This window comes from Pipra filicauda, unplaced genomic scaffold (genome assembly GCF_003945595.2).
Source record: "Pipra filicauda isolate LSUMZ 115617 unplaced genomic scaffold, ASM394559v2 scaffold151_size3305965_pilon, whole genome shotgun sequence".
Classification (NCBI taxonomy): Eukaryota; Metazoa; Chordata; class Aves; order Passeriformes; family Pipridae; genus Pipra; species Pipra filicauda.
The window spans coordinates 2,883,458-2,898,226 of NW_024104007.1; the positions used below are offsets into that span (position 1 = coordinate 2,883,458).

Sequence of the window (14,769 nt, forward strand, 5' to 3'; positions counted from 1 at the left end):
CCGGGGAAATAACTGTAAATTTGAACTGGAGTAGAGCTCTGTTTTGGCTTGGGATGTCTGGGCCTGAGAAAGTGTTGAGGAAGAAAAACAGCAGAAATGCACACAGGTAACACATGTCCCTTGTGTTACAGCATTGCTGGAGTGTGTCAGAGTTTCTCACACAGGTAAAAAGTCCATCCTTACAGCAGTGGATGACAGACTGTACCTGAGAGCAGGAAAATGAGACAGTAACGTGTTCAACTCTTGGTTCAAACCCTGGGCACTCAAGACCAGTGAAGGAGCCAGCCACCACATGTCTTGGGACATAAACAGTCCATTCAGCCAGAACCCTCTCCCACTTATCCATTTTGAAGCTAAAAAATTAATGCCATAGACACCTTTGTGCAATGCCATAGAGGGTCCACACATTCTGCTGCTCCAGGTGAGAGCACAAGCCAAGAAACAGTTTTTGTGCTCCTGGCAAGTTGAGGGCACAGACTTCTGTGTGTACACTGCTCAAGAACAAACTAGATGCACAGTGTCAAGGGCCCCAAGGTAGAAAAGAGAAGATCAGAAAGGGAAGTGAGGTCAGCAGATCTGACAGAGGACACTGGGACCACAAGGCATCACAATGCTGTTCCTGCTCCAACCTCTCCCTCAAAACTACCTCCACACTATGAGATTGCCTCAGGGAGAGTCTGTCTGGAAGAAAAGGAGGGAAGTACTGGCCACACCATCACATGCATTGAATCCAGCTGGGTTTTTGGCTCGTAGCAGCTTTCACAGCAATTCTGCTACCAGACCTTGCCCCTTCAGACAGACCAGGACCGGGGCAATGAATGCAAGAGGCATCACAGTAGATTCACTTGGGGAGCACGCAACTAGCAAGACCTTAATCCATTCTGCTGTACAAGGGTTAAATTTTGCATAAAATCCTATTCCAGACAATAGTTCTTTAATTTCATTTGATACCAAACTTCCTGAAAAATGAATGTTTACTGGTACTTTTTAATTATGAAAAAAAACAAACAACAAAAAACAAACAAACAAAAAAAACCCCCCACCAAACCAAACCATAAATTGTCTGTTTTGCTGTCTGTGCTAATTACATTTCATTATATATTTGGAGTAAGCTATGATTTTCCTGCTGGTTCCCATGACATTTTTCATTATCAGCCACTAATTGTCTAGCATGCTCACTGCATTGTGAACCAAGTAGGCTGATGCGTGGGCAGAAGTTCTAGCAAAAGCTGCAAGGCAGTACAAGTGTACGTTGTTATTATTATTATTATTATTACTATTATGATGTATTAGAAAGTTTCCACCTACTTGCATACCTACCCATCCTCATCCCTATCAGCAGTGCCACAGTGCAGCAAAGCCCAGGAGTCCATCTGTAACCATCCTTGTGCTTAGCCAGGCTCAGCAACTACTGAAGGAAAGTTATGAGGGATGAAATGGTGACAGCAGCCCCACTGCAAGGACAAGTTCCCCGCTGGCTGCAATGGAAACACCAGGCAGGTTTCTCAGTCACTTCCTCTACTCCATGCCCAAAGCATGTGGGTATCAGAATCTTGTCACTTTGCCCACTCACAAGCTGAGGCCAAGGTTATAAAGGAAAACAGTGCCATATGTGGATTCCTAAAGCAACAGTATGGCTAATGGAATATTTCTGACAGAGCAAGACAGAATAAAAGGTAAAGGTTTTCAGGAGCCACAGCTAACACTGTATCCATCATCGCAAAACCTCTGACAAATCTATATCTGTGCAAGCTCAGAGAGTGCCACGAATGGCGAAGCTACTCCTTGTGTGCAGCATTTCATAAACCCAGAGGGAACCTGTAGGTGCCGATTCCTCGCACAGCAAACTGCCGGAACAAGGAGCGCATGACCACTGCTCGTCCTTATCAGCCTCGGACAGGTGGCAATTCTATTCATGTGCACCACACACACAATACACAAACACTTCAGAAATAAATGTGTGTTTTCACAGGATTGCAGCTCTCTCCTGATATCTATTTCGAAGGAGACAAAGCCCGACCCTTCCTAACAGCGCTGTGAGGGAACAGTTGTATAACTCCCCCTCTTCTCCTCAAGGTGATCCACAAATACATTATCAGAAACGCAATCAGACCAACATTCAGTGCTGTAGCAGAAGTGAAACTCCCAACCAAGGCAGGAGGATTTGTCCTGAAACGAGGCTGAGTTTCACACACTTTATTTTTATGTGCTGATTTACAGATAGCAGGAATGAGGAGGTTCTCCAGACCTTTTATATAAGGAATACGAAGAACTGAAAGGCACTTATGACCTGACTATACCTCTATTTACTTTGACTGCAAATTTTATCTGATCAAAGGGTGGAAGAATGGTCTCACTTGTATCTGCTGCTGGTGTATTTGTAGGTCATCTTGAGAGACTTAAGCTCCCCATACACCCTATGACATAGGCATGCATTTTCAAAGGTCTCAGAGACACCACAGCAACTTCTCCCTTTCTTCTACAACCCACAGAACCACAGTACCCAAACATCTTACAGGCTTCAATGCATTTATCCCCCCAGCAAAACAGAGGAGGAGGGAATTCCTAACACAAATGCTCCTCAGAAGGATAGCTATTGCACAGACTCAACCCGAAATGGTGGAAGTTAAACACAAAAGAACAATCAAGAAAAGTCACATCCATCTACACAGGCACTTCAGTGTTTAGCAATATCTCACTTTTTGCCCCAAAGCTGAGGCTACTGAATAGAACATCCACGGTACCTTCCTAGAGGTGGCACCATGGTGACAGTAATGGGACTATAGGCATCTCTCCTCAGTCACATTGGGTCACCTGAAAGCATTTTTTTCCCTAAAAGCCTTAGGGATGCAATCCAGTAGAGGTGTTTGACACCTCCAGGCTACACTGAGTTCAAGGGAAGGCACATCAGACACACCAGGGCACTCAGAGTCAGTGGCATTTGGCAAGTGGTCTCACCTAAGAAATGGGAGGCCTGAGATAAGTTATCCCTTAAACCCACATTTTCCTTTTCCCAGTATCATGTCTAAGGTGCACAACTAGAGGAGGGCACCCTCCACCCTTCAGGCTTAGCTTGGCTTCCCCTTATGCAGCCTGTTTTGGGGCCAGTAGTAGTAGTAGTAGACTTAATTTTTCTCAACCTGCTCACTGAGGCTCAAAAAAGTCAGACTCAGACTTGAATTCTCAGGATGTAGTCTGGGCTTCACAGAGAACCTGCTATAGATAAATGACCAAGACATAAACACTGGAAGGGCAAACCTCAGAGCATCCAGCAGCAAATCTACGAGAGCCACAAGCCAGCAACAAGGAGGGCCAGTTTCCAGAAAGCTTTCCCTGAGGCCAGATTTTCCACCTTACAAAGGCTGCTCTGTACTTTACTCTGTACAGCCCTATGGCAGCACTGTTTTCTCAGCAGCAGAAATGCCATCCTGGCCTTGAGCAGTGCTCTTGGTGACATTTGTAACCAAGCAGACACAGCTCTGAAATATTCTGCCTTCAACAAAAGGTATTTTCCAATTAGAGAAGATGAATTATTAGTTTTGCTGGATGCTTTTCAAACAAGTGTGGAGCACTAGTTCAAGTCAACAGCAAGAACACAGTGTTTGCAAACAATGACACCTAATGTCCTGCATCCAGAAGAGTCCTGGCTCTCTCCCCATTTCTCCATCTGTAAGGACACACAACCACAAACATAGATGGAACAAGGGAACAGAAATGTGTCACTCTGTCTAATGGAGGTCATTCTAAAGGGTGATCCAGAGGCTCATTATCAATCTTAGTAATAACATTAGAAATGGCTCCAGTTCAGCATGGTATTCAAAATTCATTGAAGTTAACAGGGCCAGAGAGACAGAATTTGAGCAGCACAGCACTTGAACTGCTGTTCATGAACTGAAAGCTGGTTCCCTTCATGTCAGGGCTGAATAGGTTCAATGCACGAGGAACGTCACACCTTTCCAGGCCTTGGTCCTCCTGTACCAGCACTGGTCCCTGCCAGGATTGTTCTCAGTGTTGGGCCCACAGCTGAAATAATCACAGTGAAAGCTGCAGCCTCACAACTGTTTCTGTCAGTTCTTCTCCAGAGCAGTGGAGAAAAATTAGAACCAGGCCGGAAATTACTTTCCTATTCCACAATCTATGAGATACCCTTACACTCAAGTTTGCTGTCATTTCTTCTCTGTCTCAGTGTCCACCCTAATCTCTGAGCTATGCTCAAATTCTCAGGTTTGTGCACTGGAACTATTTTCTGTTGTAAAAACAAGCGTCACACAAAGCAGTGAGGTGACTAACTTAGAGGTGAAAACTTTCACCTATGATGTAGGAAAGCAAGAAAGAGGCAGTAGTAATAACAAAAAATACAATTTGAATTAGATCAAATGAAAGAAAGAATCTAGTCCCTAAAAGCCAATCTCCTGCTGCTTAGGGCTCTCATGTTAGAGGTGAGACCTGTACTTAAATGCAAGCCTGAATCAAGAAAGACAGAGACTTGAATTTCCCTTTCCATGTGTCCTTTGATTTGGTGTCCAACCTCCAGAAATACTGCAGTAGAAAGGAATAGCTGTTTTTTCTCACCACCGCCACGCTCTGCTCAGAGAGGAATTCCATCCTGAAAAAGGACACAACTTGGGTCTAGGAAAGTTTTTTTCAGGATGATCCATTTCTTAGAAAAAGTTATAGCTTAAACAGAATTTAATTGTCCGACAAGAGCTCATTTTCTCTGAAGATTCTCATCCTGCTCTCCCCATAGTAGATCATGTTCCAGGCTTGTTTTCAGCCATGGTACAACATAAAGCTCATAACCTGATACACTTTTGTCATAGCTGACACTAACACTGCCATACTGATAGAAAGGGAAGACTAGGGCTGTCAGTCTGCCACCTTTCTTGAACACTGAAGTCATGCTTTTTTTTCCTCCCTTTTCCTTAAAGACAACTTCTTTGTTGCCATGGTACCACTAATGCAGTATTTTGAGACAGGGAAAGAAGATAACTGTGCATCAGCACAGTGACACATCTATCAACTGCCATTCTCTCAGGAAGGGTAAATAAGTAAAGATGCCAATGCAGACTTTTAAAGGCTTCCCCACCCATTTAAATTTTTCCCTCTCACATACAATTCACTGTCTATAAAGTTCATGCCTTGGTTTTATTACAGAGAAGGTCAAAATTTATCTCACAGCAAGCAGTGTCCAGAGTTATTTTTTAATTCCTTCTCTTCTCCTTGTGCTACATGACACCAGCTGAGGTGCACACTCACAAGAGAACAGTACCTGCATGTTCAGAAAATGCCAGCCAGGCTCCCCATGTTAAACCACACAGTGACCCCTTTGCAATTCTTGCTCGTACAGTGATTTCTTCCCGAACTAACAAGGTACCCACTGCTGAGAACAACCCACATTCATCTCAACAGCAAGAGAAACAAAAAGGGGCGTTCCGATGGTGTCTCCCATACACCACCTTCAGCTCACCAGGTGTGATACTGTTTGCTTTGCAGCCTTGGAGTCCTCCCTATCACTGCCAGAATCACTTTAAAAAAAAGCCTTTACTAACTTAGGAAGTCAAGGCTTGGACTCAGTACAATGGCATTTCCCTCCTTGACTGTGCATACAGGAACATTGAATCAGGTCCCTTCCAAAATTTCAAAGAAGGCTCTGCACACTGCTGGTTCAATTTTGTTATGCCAGTAAATTCAGGGAACAGTCATAGTGAGAGATGCCCACATCCCAGTACACTCCCTGACTTTGGGTCCGGATCAATGAATAGGCAACGACAGACACAATGACTCTCAGCACAAGCCACTGCCACAGTGGCATTCACAGTGCTGACAGGATGAGATTTTTCATCCCCCCAGAGGGTACAAAAGGAGGAATAATGTGATGAAATGAGAACTTGTATAAGCTGAATTTACCAAGCCTTCTGCAACAGAGAAGAGAGCAAAGAGCGACAAGCAAAGCAGTGACAAAAGGTCAAACTGAAAGGATCTCTGGTATGAGTCAAGAATTAAACAGTGAGCACAGAGTCCTCTAGCAAATAAAAGTATTTTACATTTGGGAGAGAGAGGAAAGGGGAGAAGAGGGAGGAGAAAGGAGGATCTCAGCTGCTGTTTCTCTTATTTGGGGACATAACAAAGAATAAGTTGTCTCTACTCAGCACTGAAGAGCTCTCACCTCTTCAAAGAGGAATCTAATCGGGATCTTTATGCTCTCATGTACTTCTTTTTCTCATCCACAAAACCTTGTTCTTAGTTTCACCAATTTGACCCAAGGCACAATGACTCACCACAACAAAAGGCTGGACAGCAGCTCTGTTTTTTTGTTTTTTTTTTTTTCAAAGACCTAAATAAACCCTACTCCATCAATTGACCAAGGACGATGCAACAGCAAACCTCTCACTGAAGGCTGTGCGTTGCCTTGGCAACCTGTCTGATCTCCACTGCTCCAGGGACTGGAAATGTTCTGCCAACAGGAGGTTTTAGCTAATCAAACCAAATCTCTTAATACTTAGGCGATTTCCCATCTGTGGAGAGCAGGCCATGTGCCCATGGAAAGCAGGGCACCCTCTGAACACAGCCCTGGCTCCTCCTTGACCTGTAACTCGTTGGCTCTTTGTAGGCCACAGGCATCTCCAGACAGGTTCCAAAGGAGATGAGGGAGTGGCAAGAGGCCACAAGGTGCTTTCTGTCTGCACAGCAGCTCACGCCTGCACTCAGCACATACCTGGCTGTATGCAGGGAAGACAGGCAGCAGGACACTGGGCAGCAGGACCCTCACAGGGGCCACACCCCAACCCCTGACCTTCGAAAGAAAACAAAGTTTCCAGTATTGGCATCACACACTCCCTACAATCCTGGTGCTGCTTCTTTTGAGCCTTCCCGAGCCACTGCGTCCCTTTTTCAGCTCCCATTTAACACGTCCAGATAACAGCAGTGGCAAACTGCTGATCAAAGAGAAAAAGTGGGACAAGTGTGTATCCCTCGACCTTCCTAGATCAGGGACTGCTGTCAAACGTCAGCGCAGAACACCTGCTTTATTCTAAAACTTCTAACTGGCAATGCTAAAAGGGCAGCTTTAGTGCCTAATTTTGCCTTGAAAGCACAACCAGTAATTGATTTTTTTTTTTTTTCAAGGAAAAGCCAGACCAACCTTTATACATTCCACTAAAGGTTTTCAGCCCCTGCATTTAAGCCCAGCCACAAACACAGACGATCTGTCTGGCATTTAGCAAACCAAGGGGCCATAAAAAGAGGCATGAACATCAGCGGGGAGAGAGTAATGTTCTACAGCCCTGCTGCTGCTGAGGCAAGAAGTTCTGTGTGGTGGTGATGAGATTCACATCCGTGAAAAGCCCACAGTTACCATCTAACAACCTTGAGAACTACATCCCCTAAAATGGCTGTGGCTGTGCCCTTTCCATGTCATTGCCAAAGGAAATCAGGGTGTTAGAGCAGTAGACTCAACTTTGGCATTCAGGCTCTACTTCCCCTCCTGGATCATTCTTTACTGTGTCTCAGAGGACACCAATCCACCACTCTCTGAACCTAAAAGCCACAAGTCCTACACTGAGTTTCATTCCACGCAGGTGGTTTGTTGCCAGATTAACTTCTGGTATTGCCACAATTGATAAGAGGGATCCTTAGGTATCTTTCATCCTGATACAAAGGATGTCTGCACAGGGGATGCTGCTCCACCACACAGCTTCCTGGGAGCTGGGCTAGCCAGCAGCCTTAGGCTCCAGCTCTTGAGGAACAGGATGGAGGAATTGTTGGTATATAACAGGGAGCCCTGAAGCGGAAGGCTGCTGCTCATAAAGCAGGGTGTGGTTTCAAAGAAAGAGCATATTGTGGAAGATTTCTAGGCCTCTGGTATCGACCAAGTGACCCACGCCCTGGGAAAATATGTTCTAACAACAACCAAAGCCATTAAAACAAATGCTTGGGGGAAAAAAAATGTCAGTGGTTTCTAGAGTCGTGTATTTAACCGAGTGAAGAGCTTAGCAAGTACTGCCACTTCCTCCCATGGTACTGTGAACATTTCTCTATCCACATTAGTGTAACAAACCAGTTAACCAGTTACTAGGGCTGCATGGAGAATGGCGTGAACTGAAGTCATCGTTCAGATAACCCAGGGCTCTGTGAAGGGAAAAGCAGTGAAGTCCTGCAGGCATAAGAAAGAGGGAACCAGAGGTGGTTTTAAATGGCCAGGAGACCAACTGACTACCTATGTGTGCTTTCCCAGTTTATTCTTTCCTATATCATGCCTTCTTCTATTCCAGGCACTCCTCAGTCTTCCTTAATTCTCACCTCAGCCAGAAATTGAAAAGTTCAGCGGAACTGAATCAAAGATTGGTACTTATGCCCAAAATATCTGCCTCTACAGGCCATGGAAAGTCAAAAGCAGAGTGGTCACTGATTTGATGGGGAGCAGGAACGGTCTCAGAGAAAACAAATGTTTATGATGTAATCCGCCCTCAATAATTCTTTTGTAAAAGTGACGTGCAGGGCAGGATCCCTGCACTACAAAACCTGCAAGAAGGGCCTTCTCCAGATGAACGCGACCACAGCACTGTCTCAGAGGATTTATTTGCGTTAACAAGTTTCAAAGCATCTACCCAGAGCTTCTTTCAAGCTGTGACATCTGACTGTTCTCAGGGATAAATGGAGAGCCATGCCACTTCACAGCCAGAAGAAGAGAAGGGGGGAGGCAGATAGAGGCGAGTGTTAGCCAAAACAGATGCAATGGAGACAGACTAAAATAGATTCCATGTACTTCAAGGGCTTCTGCAGTGCTGATGCTCCAGCCCAGCCCACGTGTGCAAACATTCTGCAAAACACTTGACATAAAAGACCATAAGAATAAAGTTCAGCATGTTCCTGGGATGTTTTCAGACACACTGAAGTCAAGCTATGAAGTCTATTTACTACTTTATTTTGATCCCTTCAGCTGTTTTCTCCCACAGCCATCACACTGAGTTCCTTTTTTTTTTTGAACCAACCTCAGTCACAAATACGTGCAAGCACCCGTGGCTTCCCTTGCACAGTGATCAGATATGCCCTCTGCTTAACAGGAATGCAAATACTTTGCACTTTTGTAACTCATTATGGATCCAGAATTATGGTCTTACTACTGCTTTACAATAAAATCTGATATTATAGCAGGAAACAAAACAATGTAAAAGCAGAAAAGAGAAGACTAACTCCTATTTCATTCCTCTCAATTTCGAGGACCTTTATATTTCAAGAAAACTAAAGCAGCCTGCAAATCCAAGTAAGAAGTGAGGGTCACACAGGGTTTGCTTTTCAAACTGTAATTGTCACCAAAGTAACAAAACAGGAAAGCTATCTTCTCACCAAGAAATAGCCCCAAAGCATTCCAAACATGAGACTTACCTAATCACACCTACACAAAGCAGCAAAACGAGTCAAACCAGCAATGAAATTTCCCAAGAACACTTTTCTCACAAATAACACATTTCAAAACTTTCTTCCTGGGACAGATTGCTGAATCCTCGGACTCTGTGGTGATCACACAAGCTGGGCAAAGCTGTAGAAAGACACAGTCCTGAGTTTGAAAAACAGGAGTGGTGCAGGTGCTCTTGCCCTTTTCTCTGCATGTGCTTGTTGATTTAATATCCCAAGGAAGAAGGAACCCCGCTGGTTGGTAAACATGTGACAGCCACCAAAGGAATGCTAGCCAGGGAAACAAGATAAAGCTGCCTATGCCACTTCCAATGGTGCTGATTTAAAAACTACTACCTCACCTGTAGCTTTCCTACTGCTCTCACCTTAGGAGTGCTAGTCTTCATTCAAACAATTATCTTGCTGTCAAATTTGCCTAAAAAAAAATTTGCCATTCATTTATCAGGAAGTTGTAAGTTATTTTCTCTCCTGTACAGATGTATAATTTATTGCCCAGCTTAAATCCACACTCTGGTCGTAAGTATTTTGGATCCACTTTAGAGATGTACATTTTCCATCAAATTTACACAAATTTGCAGTGAAAAAGTAAGGATCACAGCAGTCTAAAACAAAGAGTTTCCTCTCCAAGGAGCACTTGCCATGCCTCAACCAGTCATTACTTCCCTGAATCACTGCTCACCCTCTAGCCAGGCCCTGTTCCATCTCTGCAGGTTCCCAGGCTGGAAGGGCAAAGCTGTGCCAGCAGCAGCTCTGTGCTTGCTGATGGGAGTTGTGTTACACAGAGGTAACAGCTGTTCTTAGAGCAGAAGGTGTAAGCACAGCACTGATCCGAATGCATACCAGGTCATAGACCTTCTACACACCCATGAACAGCTGGAGATTTCATCTTGGAGACTGGCTCTTATCAAGTCACACTTCACTGCAAAAATGTACCAAAAAAAAAAAAGTAGAGAATGGACTTCAAGTTTGTTTTTATTTTCTTTTTTAATTCATTTTAACCTTAATGTATATTTTAAGGAAGGCTCTGTGATACTTACTGTGAGATCACATGCTCTTTTCACCATCCACACAAGTGCTGCTTTGAACGTGCATTTTGGATGTAGTTTTGAATCCCAGTTGAAGAAGGGCTATTTTCCCTCAGCATTCAGGGCAAATCCATCCCCACTGTCTCTGCCTGCAAAAGGTCTCTCTTCTGTGAAACTGAAGCTCCTCCCAGCAATTTACTAATTAGTGGAAAAAAATTGTTTCCAGCTTCTGGAGTACCTGGTGTTCCTCAAAAACAACATGGAAAGGCTGTAAAATAAAAATCACACAGCTACTCACAATGCTCAAAACGTGAGAGAGAATGGGGAAGGTAGATAGAAAATGGGAGGAAGGGAGTACACAGACCTGGCTGCTCACAGCCAAAAGAGCTTTGGCCCCACTGCCTGCAGCAATTTGTAAGCTGGCTCTAATCTGCTCTCAGCAGTATCTTGCCTCTCTAAGGCAAACTGCTCCCTGAGGCAATTTTCTGCAGGTGTTCCTAATGCAACTCTTTTTTTCCCCCTCCAAAAAAAAAAAGGTGTTCTCATGATCCTGTTTATAAAAGCTGCTACCTGGCAGATCCCTGAAGAGTAGTCCAGACTGGTATCTTCAAAATAAAAGCTACTTAGAAAGAGCTCAAGAGGGGGGGTGAAAGTCCTTCTTGAGCAGACATCAAGCCCCTTGACTTACATGAGTCTTGCCACAGCAGAATCCCCGTGGATCAGGCAGCTGGAGAGGGTGTCTGGTTCCCTGGGGTGGGTGATGGCTGCAGGCAAAAGGCATGGGATGGGCAGAGCCTTGCTGAAAAGCCACTGCTGGGGACACATGCCTTTCAGCAAGGCTCTCTCCAGACTCACAGCCTCTCCCCTGTCCCCGTGATGCCAACATCAGGCACGGCTGAGCAGTCCTGCTGACGAGCCGTGCGAGGTCCTAGAGCAGGAGGTGTCAGCTGTGAAACTATGCTAAAAATATGCAAGAGCACAGCAGGGCAACAGGGGAAAGGCGAAGCCTGGTTATGTCACTGAAACCAACTGATTGAGCAGCTTCCATCCATTGCCCAGGAGACTTCTGCTAAGCCAGCGTGGGAAATTTCCCTGCTAATTTTGGAGGGAGCACCAGTCCGTTGAAGATTTGCAGAGATGGGCTGCCAGGAACGGGCCAGGGCAGTTGAGCACACAGGTCTGTGGGTGCATCATTCCCTGTACATATAATTAGTTCCAATGTTGCATGATTGAAAATAAATGTCCATCTAGCAGCTCCAGAAGGGAGGCTGTGAAATGAGTTGCCAAAGAGAAAATGAGGTCTCAGGTTCAGTACAGTTCGCCCAGGAAACCCACCCTCCTTCAAGCCACTGCCACTGAGTTACTGTTGTACCTGAGAAGTTGCTTACTCCAAACTTCTTCCCAATTATTCTTCTGTTTTTCCCTTACTTTTGAACTCTCCCCTTTGTAACTTTCACTGTAGCTCCTAACTACTTTTCTGTGGAAATACAATGCTTATTCACTTTCATTCAAATTTCTCCACAATTCATCAGGACTCATATTTATGGAGGAAAATGGGAGTCTCTACAAGTCATCCACTCTCATTCCCATCCACTCAGCTGCTTTACTTCGTCTCCCATGTTAAGTTCTTACTCTAAACTTTACTCTTGAATCCACCATTTATTAAGTCACAATGGAAAAAAGTAGTCCAGAAATAATAGCACAATAATGTTAAGATAATAAACTCTCCTCCTTGTCAACTCAATGCTACCCTTTTTCTGGTTGTTTTTTCCAGAACTGTTGTGCTAAAAGAGCTAGAGCACAATTGGCAGAAATTCAAATACATTTTCAGATGTAGTCAGTTTTTATTATTATTTGTCAACCACCAGCTAAACTGTAGATATATTCTGTTTATGTCCCACTAAATGTCAAGCTGGTATTTTTAAAACCCAGACAATGTATTTCACATGAACCTTTACACCACTATTTTAAAGATCAAACATCCTTTCACCTGGGAGCCACAGCATGGCTGTTCCCCCAGCAACGGGACGTGCTTCCAGCTTGGCCAAGCCTCAGGATCACTTTCAGTCATCTGCTGCCAAACTGGTGCCTGGCAGGCAATGCTCTTCTTCAAAACTCCATCAGCAGCCTTTTGCCATGAAGCAGCTCTGAGAGACCCCTTCATAAACTGATTTTTAATTCTTGCTTTTAAGGTGCACCAGGCTCCCATCTGTCAGAGAGATGGTGAAAGGGTATTTCAGCCAAGCTTCTTCATTGGTCTGAATTTACCTTTTTAATTTAAAACCACACAAAGTCCTCGCTGCCTTCACATGCCACACATCTTTCTCCCCAGACAGGCAGTGTCTCACCACAATGAGCCAAACCAAGACAAGAGTTGTTCAGACCCACTCTGCTCTCATTTGAATCACAAACCCTGTTATCAAGTGGTGAGGGAAAGGGACAAATGAGGCTTTGCAAACCCTGGGAGAAGGAGGGAGCCAGGGGGTACCCCAGGACCTTAGAGGGTTCCTGAGAGCTCCAGTCCTGCCACCAGCTGTCCTGTTGCCCTTACAGATCCTTACTTACCTCCATGCCCTGTGTCTTCTCATGTCTTTTTGGAGAGCGAAGGGCAGAGAGGGATCCTGGCAACATGATTGCCCTGGGTCTGGATGTGAGATCAACCCCAGCATGGCCCAGTTATGCCAAGGAAAAGAGGCTTTACACTGGTGTGGCTTATTTCATTCCCTTGCAGAGCAGCAGCCATGGGATATCTGCCATGACACTCCACCAGTATTTAGCATACACCACTCTCATTGCAGTTCCTTGCAAAACAATTATCACTGCACACAGCATTTGCTGGAGGGAAACTTGGCTGAACAAAGCCATTAAAGTGCAGGGAAGGCAGGATAGCAATAAAGCTGCACACAGACAGCAATGGCTCACGCTTTCACTTTGCTCACTACATGAAGCCTTTCTCAACGTTCTCTAGACTTGCAAAAACAAATACATCTCCCACTTCTTGGGCTTAAAGTCAAATTATTCTTCCCCCTCTGCGCCAAGCCCTATTCAAGAGAAATATAAGACAAAAGAGCAAACTGCATGCAACAGTCAGGTCGCTGAGTCAAGAGCCCCAAAGCTGGAAAAGCTTATGAAAAGACTTCAGGGCAGTCTTACCAGGGTATGAATATATGAGTGAAACATCTCCGGCGTGTCCTACTGAACTCACCCAGTGTCTCCCAGTACTCCACTCCTGTGGGCTAACAGAGTTCAGGAGCAGGCTACACTGAAAGGAATGTGCCTGTGCCAGACAAGCGTGAAGTCAGAAATATTTACACCACACATTTCTGCCTAAGTCATGTTCACCTGCTGTTTGCTGACAGGTATAGATGACAAGGTCCCGAACTCATGAGGAGGAAACTGTCTTAGCAGAAGCAGTGTTTCAATTAAAGACATGTCTGGACTCCGCAGCATTTCCTTGCAAAAATTTCTATGAGGCAGCACAGACCAAATGCCTTGTTTACCTAAAAACACACTTGAAAACTAACTGAAATGAAACTGTGAGCCATTAGCCACAAACAAGGTAAGCTGAGCCTGTAGTCCAAAATATCAACAAAATCCACATGCCCCCTAAACCTGTAGTAGAGAAATCTGACCTGGTTTACTGAAGTATGCAAAGAGAGAAGTTGTGTCTGTAGATTATTAAGTAAGCAGTAATTTGATAAAACCATTTTCCCTGTGGCTATTCCAGTATGTGCTGCTTGATGGCCAGGCTCGCTACAGCCAGTCTTGTGTTCCTGAACACTTCACAGATGGGTTTTTGGATCCAATTCTAACTTCCACCCCAAGCTTGAACCCCAGGGCTCACTTATTCCACTCAAACAGTTTCCCACTAATTTAATAGCATCCAAAGTGACTCTGAGCAGTCCAGTTCACAGGAACCTGCAGAAGTTTCAGGGGAAACCCAGTGTCTCTGTTGCAACCTACATTTATTCTGCTGGGACAGTGATGGCGGGAAGAAGGAAAGGCTGGAGCAGCACTCAGTTTAATGGGATGCCCAGCAATTACAAGCCAGTAGGCAAATCAACACCCAAAAACAAAGCAAGCAGACAGGCCAACTCAAACTCCACATGAGGTGGATTTCCAAAGGGTAGTTCAAGTCTACTTAGATACCTGAAAATCAGTGGCAAGGATTTTCTCTTTCTAATTAAAGCTGAGTGATTTCTTTTATATATGAAAAAAAAAATAGTCCAACATTGAAAGAGACTGTTTCCAGAAATACAACCCCAACCATTACAATTGCAGATGAGATGAAGGGAGGCTGGAAATCCTCAGAAAAAAATGTCAGATTTTG

At 44.6% G+C, this 14,769-nt stretch overlaps 1 protein-coding gene and 1 long non-coding RNA gene across 2 annotated transcripts in view; both read right to left on the reverse strand.

Moving 5' to 3' along the window:
* The window catches only part of SYT16 (synaptotagmin 16), a 109,614-nt gene that overhangs the window by 60,629 nt on the left and 34,216 nt on the right, over window positions 1-14,769 (reverse strand). The gene's annotated exons all lie outside the window — the stretch shown is intronic.
* Window positions 9,250-12,785, reverse strand: LOC120322771. The gene is made up of 3 exons (XR_005562683.1): window positions 11,128-12,785; window positions 10,452-10,707; window positions 9,250-9,538 (listed from the first exon to the last, which is right to left on the reverse strand). It is a non-coding gene; the product is annotated as an uncharacterized LOC120322771 (long non-coding RNA).